Source organism: Mastigoproctus giganteus, chromosome 7 (assembly GCF_048544385.1).
Source record: "Mastigoproctus giganteus isolate SK-2022 chromosome 7, ASM4854438v1, whole genome shotgun sequence".
In the NCBI taxonomy this organism is placed as follows: domain Eukaryota; kingdom Metazoa; phylum Arthropoda; class Arachnida; order Uropygi; family Thelyphonidae; genus Mastigoproctus; species Mastigoproctus giganteus.
In genome coordinates, this window is record NC_143581.1 from 92,397,412 (window position 1) to 92,409,692 (window position 12,281).

At 39.5% G+C, this 12,281-nt stretch overlaps 1 protein-coding gene across 1 annotated transcript in view; it reads right to left on the bottom strand.

Annotated features, from left to right (window-relative positions):
- The window catches only part of LOC150083075 (alpha-N-acetylgalactosaminide alpha-2,6-sialyltransferase 3-like), a 37,427-nt gene extending 25,480 nt beyond the window's left edge, over positions 1-11,947 (bottom strand). Inside the window, exon 1 of the mRNA XM_090377016.1 lies at positions 11,841-11,947. The gene's annotated coding sequence lies outside the window, so the exon portion shown is untranslated. The remainder of the gene's footprint in view (positions 1-11,840) is intronic.
- Positions 11,948-12,281: the final 334 nt, after the last annotated feature.

Sequence of the window (12,281 nt, forward strand, 5' to 3'; positions counted from 1 at the left end):
GAACTTTGCATTATTTCACGAATAATTAGTTTTCAGATAATGCGAATAATTAAATTCTTTCAGTCTTATTAGCTTACAAATAATTTCAGCCGATGTCGAGAAAGACACTCCTTTTCCAGTCTTAATATTTTAAAAATTTTATTGAATCTTTGGGTCCATTCTAAGTTTAATTAGCGTGCCAACCAAAGTGGTAGATTAAGGATAGAAATAAAGATCCGTTGCAAATTTTCACCAATGAGGGAAGCTCAGGATTCTGAAATTTGCCATAACATAATAATAGGGTGACATTGGTAGCAATATGGTGACGATCACTATGTTGCAACTTTGGTTGTCTTCGGAATGAGATAATTGTTTGGCTTCACATATCCCTCTCTTTGGACTTGACGCGTCTTAGTCGCCCATGCCCCATAAAAAGCAAACCAAATTCTCTTTGCACATTTATTTATAGAACGGCAGCATAACATTAATGAAAAATAACGTTTTCGAGCTTTTATGAATTCCTTTCGATTTTTAAATGGGAGATTCATTCACAACAAGGAGAAGACTGCATTGTAGTTGCCATTAGTTTAATTCTTGGTATTTAATGAGTTCCACCAGAGTTATTTCAACGTTTCTTGATTTTAAAGATTCTAAATTAAGTCCTGCGATGTTTCTGAAACTGAATTTCCTGAACAGCCAAATAAACACACAAAAAGCATCTCAAATGGTTAGTTGTTTTAGTGATTTAGGCGCATCAGCAACTTAGACCATACTGCGTGTGCTTTGCGGTCAATTTCCTTGTTTGTTGGACGAAAAACCCGAGTTGCCGTGAGAAAAACCATGCTTCCCTCGCCTGAATAACTTATCTAAGTTGTGATAAAGGCCCATTAAAAAGAAATTTTCATGGGCCTTTTTCACTTTTCTTCAATTTTTTTCATTTTTGTGTCATCGACGGATTCGAACTATGGTCTTTTCCACCTGGTGTGGAGAGAACAATGGTTATACCAACGATGCTACCACGAAGGCTCATCACCAAGATGGCTTCCTGTTTGCAGCTTCCGTAACAGGATGAAAGCCTCAAAGTCATGAATTATTAATAGTGATTATTGTTTTTATACTATAAAAGTTTCTATAAATTCTCTTTCTCTCAGGGATGAATTCTGCAACAAGATAGTCACAAAAATCTAAAATAAAAACTTTCAAAAATTGAAAAGCTGATACCTCACGCACACACGACAATGTTGTTGAGGTTAGTAGCGCAAAAGCAACTAAGGCTAATTTGCCCCTCTCACACATGTAATAGATGAATTTATCATCTCAAAGGAGATGATAAAATAGCCCTCATTGACACACACAAAAAAATAAACAAAATAAAATAATCGAATTACCAAATTATAACCTTTAAACCGCCGGTCTTTCGAGGAACTCGAAGTTTTTTGATCATATATCGCACGAATAGAGCTGTACCATTATTCCTCCAGCAGGAACAAATCTCCCTCAAGAATGCGACATTATTCTACCAACTCCTGTTGCCTACTGGCGACTGAACAGGTGTTTCCGCGTTCGTTGTCAGCATGATGCAACACGGCTGCCCCATTGAGTACACTTTTCGCGTGTAACACTAACCTACTGGAGTCAATGACTGCTTTGCATTATGGGATAAGAAACCTGAGAGAACGTACGAAACATTGTCACGAAATGCAAGAATCAATAACTCCTGTCTCGAAGATCTTTAGCAAGGATGCCTTTAAGTTCGGTTTCTTTAAGTTAACACGTTTCCCCACATCAGAACAACACCTGCTCTTTTACAGTGAATATTAATTAAATAAATAAGTAGTTTCATTTCTGATTGCGAGTGACGAAATCCAAGTCAAATGTAGATTTGATGGAGTGGCTATACGAGTTCTTAATATGGGAGGGGGTTACCGCGTTTAACAGGTAAACTCCCTCGGAGCACATGGCTACAAATAGACGTGGCCTTCAACATCCACGCATAGGGATTTCGCTTTCGTGCGGGACACTTCTTGTTGTTGTGAGATTGTTTGGCATTCTTCCAGTTGCGAGTAAACAAAGCAGCAGCGCGTGCTGTGCCACATTTATCTTGAGACCACCTCAATCGTCATTTTATAAGAAATATGTAGTTTTGTACTTTTCCTGTTATTCCATGTTGATCGCCGATGTGTGGAAACTTGTTTTTCATGAACCCTGTGATCTGCAGCATCTCATAAAAACTCTTTTTCTCCTTCAAGAATAGCTGTATGGTATGTCCGGTGTCCCACCCTCCCCGTCAGAATTAACTAAGATCAGTTCACCAAATATTTAGTAATTAATCACGATTTTCCTATGCCTCGCTATTAGACGGTTTATCCATGTTGAAAAAGGTTTCTGTATATCCATTGACCAACCCCCCCCCCCATGAGTTGTCCCGGCAGCTAGTCCCCTCACTGCTTGGAGAACTTCATATCATACTATAAATACCACTAGAATTATTTCTTTATCAACTATCTTGAATTTAGTGATACTCAAAAGCATGTTATTCTGGGATTACTGCTGGGATCGATGTTAAACCTGCCACTGCTGGGCTGAGAAGTTATCACTTCACAGCCCAACAGTGGAAATCCAGATCTTGTTGGAGAGTAGCACTTCCTGGTAATTGTTGAAAACCTCCTGTCCATCTTTGCATGCCCCAGGGGCTAATCTGGGGAATCTTTGTGTAAAATTTTGGTAATACAACTGAATTTTGACTGAAGATTAAATTTTTTAGTTGATTTAGTTTGTGTTTAAAACTTTTTGCATTTGTATAGGCTTCGTAAACCTAAATTAGCTACCCTACGTCCCCGACGTCTGGGGCGGGCAGCTGGGGGTGAATCCCTCAGCTGGCTAAACGGGTTTACTTGGTAGTCGGTACAGAGGGCTTTTGTGTTTTCCTGTTTTAGTTTGTTTGTTTGTTTTTTTTAAGGGAGCATTTCTGTGCCCTTTTAAGTGATTCCAGTTCCTGGGAACTCCACTCGTTTAACTTGAGTGGGGTACCTTTTTTAAGTTTTTTCGAGTTAGATTACTTGGATTAACTGTTATTGTATTACATTAACTTTGTTTGTGATTTAACATTGTTGTGACTAGGTCCTTTGGACTTATTATTGAAGTTGCTGGTTTGAAGTCTGACTTCTTTTATTGAAACATTTTGAAGTATTTAAAAGTTTTTAAGTTTAAAGTTATAAAACTTATTTTAATATGGGGCCAAAGCGTGCTCAGAAAAAGTCTCTTGCGGTTCTCTCTCAAGATGTGAGTGATGAAGAAGAGAGTAGTGTAGAATCGTTATTAAACATGAGTTCTGACTTTTCTTCTGGAGAAAAGGTAGAGATGCAGGAGGGTTTGTTGACCCTTGCTAAGGATGTGTCAGATGATGTAAAGTCAATGAAGAAGAATAAGGAAAAAAGGAAGATAAGTAATAAAAAGGATAGTACGGGCAAGAAAAAGAGGAAGGTAAAAACCAAGATGTCATCAAAAAAGGGCGAGGCTAAATCTACTCAGATGGGTATAGGTGAGGGGACTTCCTCACAGACTAGTCTGAGGAAGGTTGACGACTTAATGACTGAAGACTCTATGGATTCTGAGGATGAAGTAGAGATAGACCTTTCAAAGTTAAGTGATTTAAAGAAAGCCAAGATAAGACTCAGAAAGATTTTATATTGTGATAAAGCAAAGATACCAAGTAGCATATGTATTGAAATATTAGACATATGGGACGAACTGGAGGAGGCCTATCTACGGCTTCAGACAGAAAAACAGTTGCTATTGGATAAAGAAAAGGAATCCAAGTCTGAAAGGACACAATACGCTGCAGTCGTGGCAATTCCTGCTGTGAGCATAAAACCAAGAGTGGCAGTTATCACAACTAAAAGTGATAAATATAAATCAAGTGACCAAATGAAGGAAGATCTGTTAAAGAAGGTCAGGCCAGTTCTAAGTACTGTAAAAGTTAAAAGTCTTAAAGCAATTAAAGATAACAGAGTTATTATTGAAGCGGACACAGATAAAGACATGGATTCTATTATAAAATGCCCTGAATTTCAAGAACTAGGAATGAAAATAAATAAATTTCAAAGACAAAATCCTAAGTTACTTATCTACGATGTTGAGCAAGATATAGATAAAACTTTACTGCTTGAAGAACTGTGGTTAAAGAATTTAAAGGATCATGGAGTTGATCAGAAAGTATTTCAAGAAAATGTGAACATAGTGTCTATTAATAAAGTCAAAAATAAGAATGTGTCTAATTGGATCCTGCAGGTTCCTGCAGTTATTCACAAGAAACTGTTATCGTTTGGTAGAGTATATGTAAACTGGTCCTCATGTCGAGTGAGGGACATAGTTACTGTGACACAATGCTATAAATGTATGGCCTTCGGGCATATAGCAAAATATTGCAAGAATCATGTATTCTGTGGTCATTGTTCTGTAAAGGGGCATTCTTATAAGGATTGCCCCTCAGTAAATGAGGCCGCAAGGTGTATTAACTGCTGGAGACAGCATAATTCCAATGAGCACTCAGCTGTTGACAAGTCTTGTCCGGAGTACAAAAAAGCTATGGAGCAAAATAAAAGAAAAATAGATTATGAATCGTGAAGGTCTATCTTTGCTTAAAATAGCTCATATAAATGCGCAAAGATCAAAAGATGTGGCTTCCCAGTTGGTGAGGGAGATGGAAGATAAGGCTTATGATGTGGTGTTGGTTCAAGAGCCTTACTCGTACCTAGGAAAAGTAAGGGGTTACTCGAATGTGTACAGGGTTCTGGAGTGTGGAGACGAACCATATGCAGCCATAGTGGTTGTCAACCCCAATTTGGGGGTGACAATGATTACATCGCTATGCTACGAGTTTGGCATATGTTGTGAAATCGTTGGCCCTTTTGGAGCCTTGTACTTGGTATCTCTTTACTGTAAGTACAATGACTATTTAGAACCCTATCTAAGTTATTTGGATAGGGTTGAGTGTAGGCTAAGAACTAAACCCATAATCATAGCTGCAGACACAAATGCGGGTTCCACCTTGTGGGGTGCAGGAATGTCTGATGATAGAGGCACAGATCTGGAAGACTTCCTGGCCTCTAAAGGTTGGGATGTAATTAATGACCCGTTGCAGCTGCCAACATTTTCCTCAGTTTCTGGAGAGTCTTATATAGACGTCACGATTTGCTCATGTACTTCAATAGCTAGAGTGCGGAATTGGAAGGTACACGCCGAAGTTACAACAAGTGATCACAGATTGATATCATATGAGTACACAGTGAACGGTGTTCGTCGCGAGTGGATGGAGACCAGTAGATACTCTGTCAAAAATGCCAAATGGGACAAGTTTCATAATGTAATTGATCAATTAATAGATGCTAATGTGAACTGGTTTGAAATGAGTGCTGAAGAAAAGGTAAATACGGTGACACAAATTATTCAAGAAGGATGTGAGAAAGCCATGAGAAGGAAAAAGAAATGTGTAAGAAAGGTCCCATGGTGGAACATGGAATTGAATGTTCTAAGAAGACGTGTACGCTGTGCACGAAAACGTTTTCAGCTTGTACGTAGAAATTATGGAAACGCTCAAGAAAGTAAGGAGTATTATCTACAAATACGAAGAGAATACTCAAATAAAATCAACAAGTTTAAAATCTTGGCTTGGCGAGATTTTGTGAGCACGGCTGGAAATGCAGATCCTTGGAACCCTGTGTATAAGGTAATAACGGACAAAGTTTATGTAGCTGAAATTACCCATAGTGTGATGGGAGAAAACCAGCAAGAGACTATATCCTGGGGTCAGACTTTAAATCAGATTTTAAGAGTTCTCTTTCCTAGTGAGGGAGATATTTTAGATGTCCATAATATAGTTTTAAATGAAAATGACCAATATAGAAATGAATCATCAAACGAGAGTCCTTTCACTAATGATGAATTAGCAATGGCCGTGAGCCAGATGAAGGATGGTGGGGCTCCCGGTTTAGATTTCCTAGAGACCCATGCGATAAAGCAGTTCTTCTCTAAGCACCATGATATTCTATTGGACATGTATAATGCATGTCTGATGGAAGGAACTTTTCCTAAGTCTTGGAGAACAGCGGTCCTGAGGCTGATTCTGAAGAGTCCGGAGAAGCCCATGAATGAACCTGCTTCGTATCGGCCGATTGCACTTCTACCCATCCTGGGGAAAGTCTATGAGCGTTTATTGACTTATAGATTAGTACCCAGGTATGAGGCTCAGGGATTGAGCTCAAAGAAACAATTTGGGTTTAAGAAGGGCTCCTCTACGGAGGATGCCATACGAACAGTAATGAATATCGTGGAATGTGCAGAGGCTAGATATGTTCTGGGTTTGTTCGTGGACTTTAGAGGTGCATTCGATGCCTTGTGGTGGGGTAGTATCCTCCGCAGGGCTAGAATAGCACTCTGTCCCGGAAATCTCTACAAGACCATGCAGAGTTACTTCTCGGATCGTTGTATCATTGTAAGAACGAGCTTTGAAGAACAAAAATATACAGTGGAGCGTGGATGTCCGCAGGGCTCTATTCTGGGGCCCTTCGTCTGGAATATGGTTCTTGATGAATTTTTAGAGCGTAACATGGGGGATACCCATGCCATAGCGTATGCCGATTATTTAGTGTTTGTTGTACAAGGAAATTCCAGAAAGGAATTGGAAGAAAAGTCTAGCATTGTCCTTGGTGAGTTATTAGAGTGGAGTTGTCTCCATAAACTAAGTATCTCACCAACTAAGACAGTTACTATGCTATTGAAAGGTAGGCTAAGTTTGAGTAGGCTTCCATTAGTAAGAAGTGGGGATGTCTCTCTTAGATATGTCAAGAGTGTTAGATACCTTGGGTTGTTTCTGGAGGAGCGACTGTTCTTTACAGAACATGCCAAGTATCTGAAGCAGAAGATCAAACTCCTCTACGCCAAGCTTCGGGGTGTTGTGAGAGTAAAATGGGGTATAAAGGGAAGAGCTTTGAATATGCTCTATGAATGCGTGTTTGTCCCTATACTGACTTACGCTGCTGGAGCTTGGTGTGGTCGAGCTGTGAACTCTGCAGTGAAGAAGCAATTGTTAATGGCTCAAAGGTTTGCTCTTCTGGGGATAACTCGAGTGTGTCGCACTGTTTCGACAGATGCCGTGCAAGTAATTGCAGGTAAGATGCCGGCGGATCTAATGGTGATTCGTTCTGGTTTATTTTATTGTCTGAAGAGAGGCATTCATAAAGAGCTTCTTGGTATTCACTCGTGTTCTGAAGGCGCGGGTGTGCTGGAGAGAAGATTGCAGATGGCCGAACGGAAAAGGATTGAGAGTGAACTTATTGGAGTTTGGCAGACTCGCTGGTCGAACTCCGATAAGGGGCGTGAAACATTTCACTTTCTCCCTTCCGTTGAACTTATAAACTACAAGAAAAGGCCTTGGTTGCAATTCGGATTGAAGGCATGTTTTGTGTTGACGGGACATGGGTTGAGTGCCAGACTGAACGAACTTGGCTTATCTGATTCGGGGCTATGTGCATGTGGTGAACATGAAACAGGACTTCATGTTATGCTATATTGTCCAAATTATGCTGATTTAAGACTCAATCTTGAGGTGGCTCTCGGTTTGAATCTAAATGTTCTATATACTTTATTTGAAAGTAGGAACAATTTTAAAAGTTTTAATGAATATATTGATAAAGTTTTTAGGAGAAGACAAACTCTCTAAATGTTAGAGGTCATCCTCCCCGAGGAAGGGGCGGCAACTGGAACCACAGGAAATACTCATCTATTTTCTGTGGCGACAGGCTAATGACCGAAGTTTGTGAATTATACACTACTAGTCTTTTAATATATGTAAAAATTTTCGTCAAAATTTTAGTCGACTACATTACCAAATATTGGAATGTTATTCTTTTAATTAGTATGATAATTGTGCATATGGGCATATTTGCCCAGGTGGCACTAGATGACTCTGGTATGATATGATGATGCCATCTTTGCATCATCAGATAACTTAGACCTTAAACTTGAAATATCTGTATCACTATCAGAAGCCTAACACCTATTTCTGTAACACTCCTCGTATGATATTTCATGAAGAGCAGTGTGATCCTTTATAACAATTCTTCGTATACCAACAATTAATCATCCTTTTATCCATATTGGTTATTTGACACTAATATAACATTGCTCCAATTTGCACAACTATCATAAATGTGGTACAGTATCAAGGCGTTACTGAAATCTAAGCTACATGGTGTTAAATTTTTAAAATTATTCTTTGCATCCAGTTCCTTTATGGCAACCTCATTGAAGATAATCAGGCAGATCAGGCATGATCCTCCTTTAAATAAATCCATACTGAAGCCAGATATGATCTTCCAATTCTTCTTTACCGATTGACTCCCTTATTTATCCCCCGCACTTAAGTCAAACTTTTTTGGTCTGCACCCTTTAACACTTTGATTCTCTCTTGTAAACAAGAGAGACGTTTACTCTTCTCCAATCTGCGAGAACTTCCTCTGAATCCAATGATGCTTTAGTATTATAGTGGAGGTTTCATTACCTCTTTTGCTTATTTTAATATACTTAGATGGATTCTATTGGTGCCTTTTTTTTTCATTTTTAGCATTAAATAGAATTCTGGTACCCTTATCTCTAAAATTTTAAAAAAACTTCAAGTGTTATTGCTGATGCTGAATATTCATTCATTTTTGCCCCATAACCTGTGCAGGAACATTCATAGTCACACCATTCATATCCAGTGTACCAATGTGGTTCTTTCCTTTTCTTCAAGCGTTAAGCTTTTCTAATTTTCTTAGCCAAACACTTCTCGTAATCTGGTTTAATATCTTTAACCCCTTGACTAACTTGATTACAGACTAATTTATACTAACTGTAGGATTCTGTGTTCCATGAAAGTTTATTACACCAGTAAAAGATTTTCAAAAAAGGTTTCTTTGAAGGGTGTTTCTACTTGATGATTCTTTATGAATCTGGGCGATTAAGTAAAATGCCTTTTTCTAATTCTAGTCTTGCAGATAGGATTCGCTAGACGTCACTCTTTTAAGAGATCTTAGAAGCTTTACATTGGATTTTGTTAGACCCGAGTCCCTCAATTTGGAGGGACTTAGGTCGAACCAAATTAAATGTAGAGCTCTGAAGGCAGCTTAAATATCCTTATCTGGAGCTTTATTTGAGGCTTTCGAGGTTTAATCCCAATTATCATTTCATCAGATTCATTATCCATTTGCGATGATTGTTCTCTGAAGGTGGATTTAGCATTGGGAGGTCTTCATTGTTGTAGCAACGGAGCAGTATAGGATGGTATGTTGGGACAGATTTTCGATCCGCAGATGTTCAAGTATATGCACTATACGGAAGTAGTAGACGTGCATTATGGGTTTTGGCTCTCTCCATATTCGCTGTATCGCGAAAGGCGTATACTTAGGACCACACACGAAACCATTTGTCTAATGTTGATATGCAACTACCACAGCAGAAATGAGATAACCCAAAGTTTTCATGATCACCAATAGGCATTCGAAAATAGGCTTCAGAAAAGAACAAGGAAATATTTTGAATCTGATGATAGCATTGACTCTCAGTTAAAGCAAAATCACCTTAAGGATTGTCTGCTTTAACAATAAATCAGATGGTAATATCGAGCCTTTCCACGATAGGTTATATTTTTGTTTCATTCTCTTTCCTAGGAATTTTTCTGCAAGTGCTTTTCTATCTCTTGATATCACTAGCTAAAGAATCGTTAACTATTTTATCTTACCAATCGTATGTTTATAGGCAGTTGTTTCTTTTAAATACGCCTACATTAATATTTAAGTATGTAAAACTAGCCAACCTAAAGAAAAGCATCAAGGTCACGAACCTAGATCATCTGTCAATCATCAAATTTTTAACACAGGGAGAGAATGGACCAAAATTTATTCATGAACGCATTAAATCTATATGTGGTGATGCTGTTTTTCTTCTGAGCATTTTAAATAAGTCGAGAATCAGAATCCACAGAAGATGACCTCCGCTTGGACGACCAATGGAAGTGCAAACTCGAGAAATAAGCTAAAAAGAATTAAGACCTGCTAATGCACCATAGAAGAAGGATTAAAGTTTCTATAACTGCTTGAGAATGTATTTCTAAGGGTTCGGTACTGACCATCTTCCATGAACACCATGACGAAGATCAGTTCTCGCTGGATGCCAAGAATGCTCATGCAACAATACAGGGCTCCAATTTGTGGAAAAAATTCAGACACCCATGATTCAGATCCACAAGGGTTTCTTTCAAGAATTATAACTGCCGATGAAACTTGAATTCATCTATGAAAAGATTTTTTTTTTTTTTTAGGCAACGTGAGACATAAGAGAATAATCACTGGAAATGATATGCACGCTGGTCTCAAAAATTAAGAGGACCACAGTGAGGTAGAGGCAAAGTGACACGAGGTGTTTTGCTTTTACATGGCAATGCACGTGTACACAAGTCCCATTAAAAAAAATACTGCTCTAAGGGATTGCGAATTCCCATCGCCCTGCAGTCCAGGGATTATTTCCTCTTCAAAAATCTAAGAAACATCTCCATGGGTGTCGATTTTAAAGTGACGATCTCAAGAAGTTGTAAATAACTTTTTTCAGAGACCACAATGAAGTCTCCATTTTTTTCAGGTACTTTCTCTTTGCCTCTAAAATGGGAGGGCATATCGTGAACTGAGGAGGATGTATGTATATATAAAATAAATCTTCTGTTTATACTCCGGGACGGTCAGAGGAGTTAACAAGATAGAGCTAATACAAGAAACAGCACAGTATTTAGCAGTCACTGGCTCAAACCCCGGTCGAAGTCACGTGTACTTATGCACCCCCGCGCCTCCCAGTGATCAAACGCGAAGATAAAATGTATACCCTTTATCAGCTGAACGTATTTTAAGCCAGCGTGACTGCGAAACACTGTCCTTGTATTATTCTCCATCTTTTAAATTCCTGATTATGCGATTGTCCACTACAAAATATTGATGTGTCAATATTTTGTAGAGCAGAGAGCAACAATATTTGTTTTTTGTTTTTTTTTCACGTGAGTGCATGCGTGGTGAACACTTCGCAGGGGATATAAGTGGTTGAACAGAACGAGTTGAGTTATATATAGACATGGCGTCATTATGCAGACGTGACAACTTTCTTCGACTCACCACTTCAGAAGTCGTTTGGAGAAGAGCCGACTCCGTCTGCGCATGCCCGTTTCCCCTTTTTCACGTGAACAAGTGTAATTCATCACGTGCTTTCCGTCCTCGCTTCAGAGGTTGATGCCTTCGGCCGTCCCCCCCTCGACAACAAACTTCGCTTCGTTAATTGGCGTCTTGTTCCAGCGTTTCCTGCCGAAAAATGTTTTTGTGTGTGTCCTGGCTCAGCAGACGTACCTTGCGTGAAATAAACAGATATCGTTTGCTCTCATCATAAAGTGGCGATTATATTGACCAAGCTGGAAAACGTCGTGTTCCAGCTGCGTCAATATAATCGCCGCTTTATGAACGCGGCGTTTCTCTACTCAGCGCTGAACGGAGCAGAGTTCGCCCCGCCCAATGAAATATTACAGATTCGGAGCGGGTTAAAAGAACAACGATTGAGGGTCCGCTTTAACTAATGATGAATAAATGAGCTAATTGATCAAAGGACGTACCACGTTACAACGGGATCTCCGAAGTTGCCACTGCAGATAACTAATCGGTTAAACGCGCGGAGATAAAAGGTCAAAGACCTCAGCGAGTGCTCGAGCACCGTGGCTGTTCGAACGAACGAAAACTTGGGCACTTTAAAATTCGATCAATTAGGGCGATTCTATTTTAAAGACGCCTTACCTGCGGATCCAATAAACCGGGGATGGCTCACTCCGACCTCTCTGTTTTGAGTATTGGCATCTGAGTGAGCGGGTCACGGTGTCGTCTATCGAACTCTCGGCACACCACCCCAACCGTCAGCAACTGCCATTGTTTACACTCTAATGGCTTAATTCCAAGGCCGCGTAACTTGACGCCTAAACCACGTGCTCAGCTTTCGAGACCAAAAGTTGTGCGGATGCGTGGGTGAACTCGAAAGTTGAAACGCTGAAGAGAGGAACGTACGTTCCGTCTTTAAGTCGACTCTACTTTTTGCCTCTGAAATTCGCCAGTCTTTCTCTCCTTTTACGAACTTTAAAAGACACCAAAACTTTTAAATCTGTAAAAGACGACGCAATTTTCTCGATTGCATGGCCGTGGCTACAACAGAGGCGTTGCTAGAAATTTTCATAAGGGAAGGAT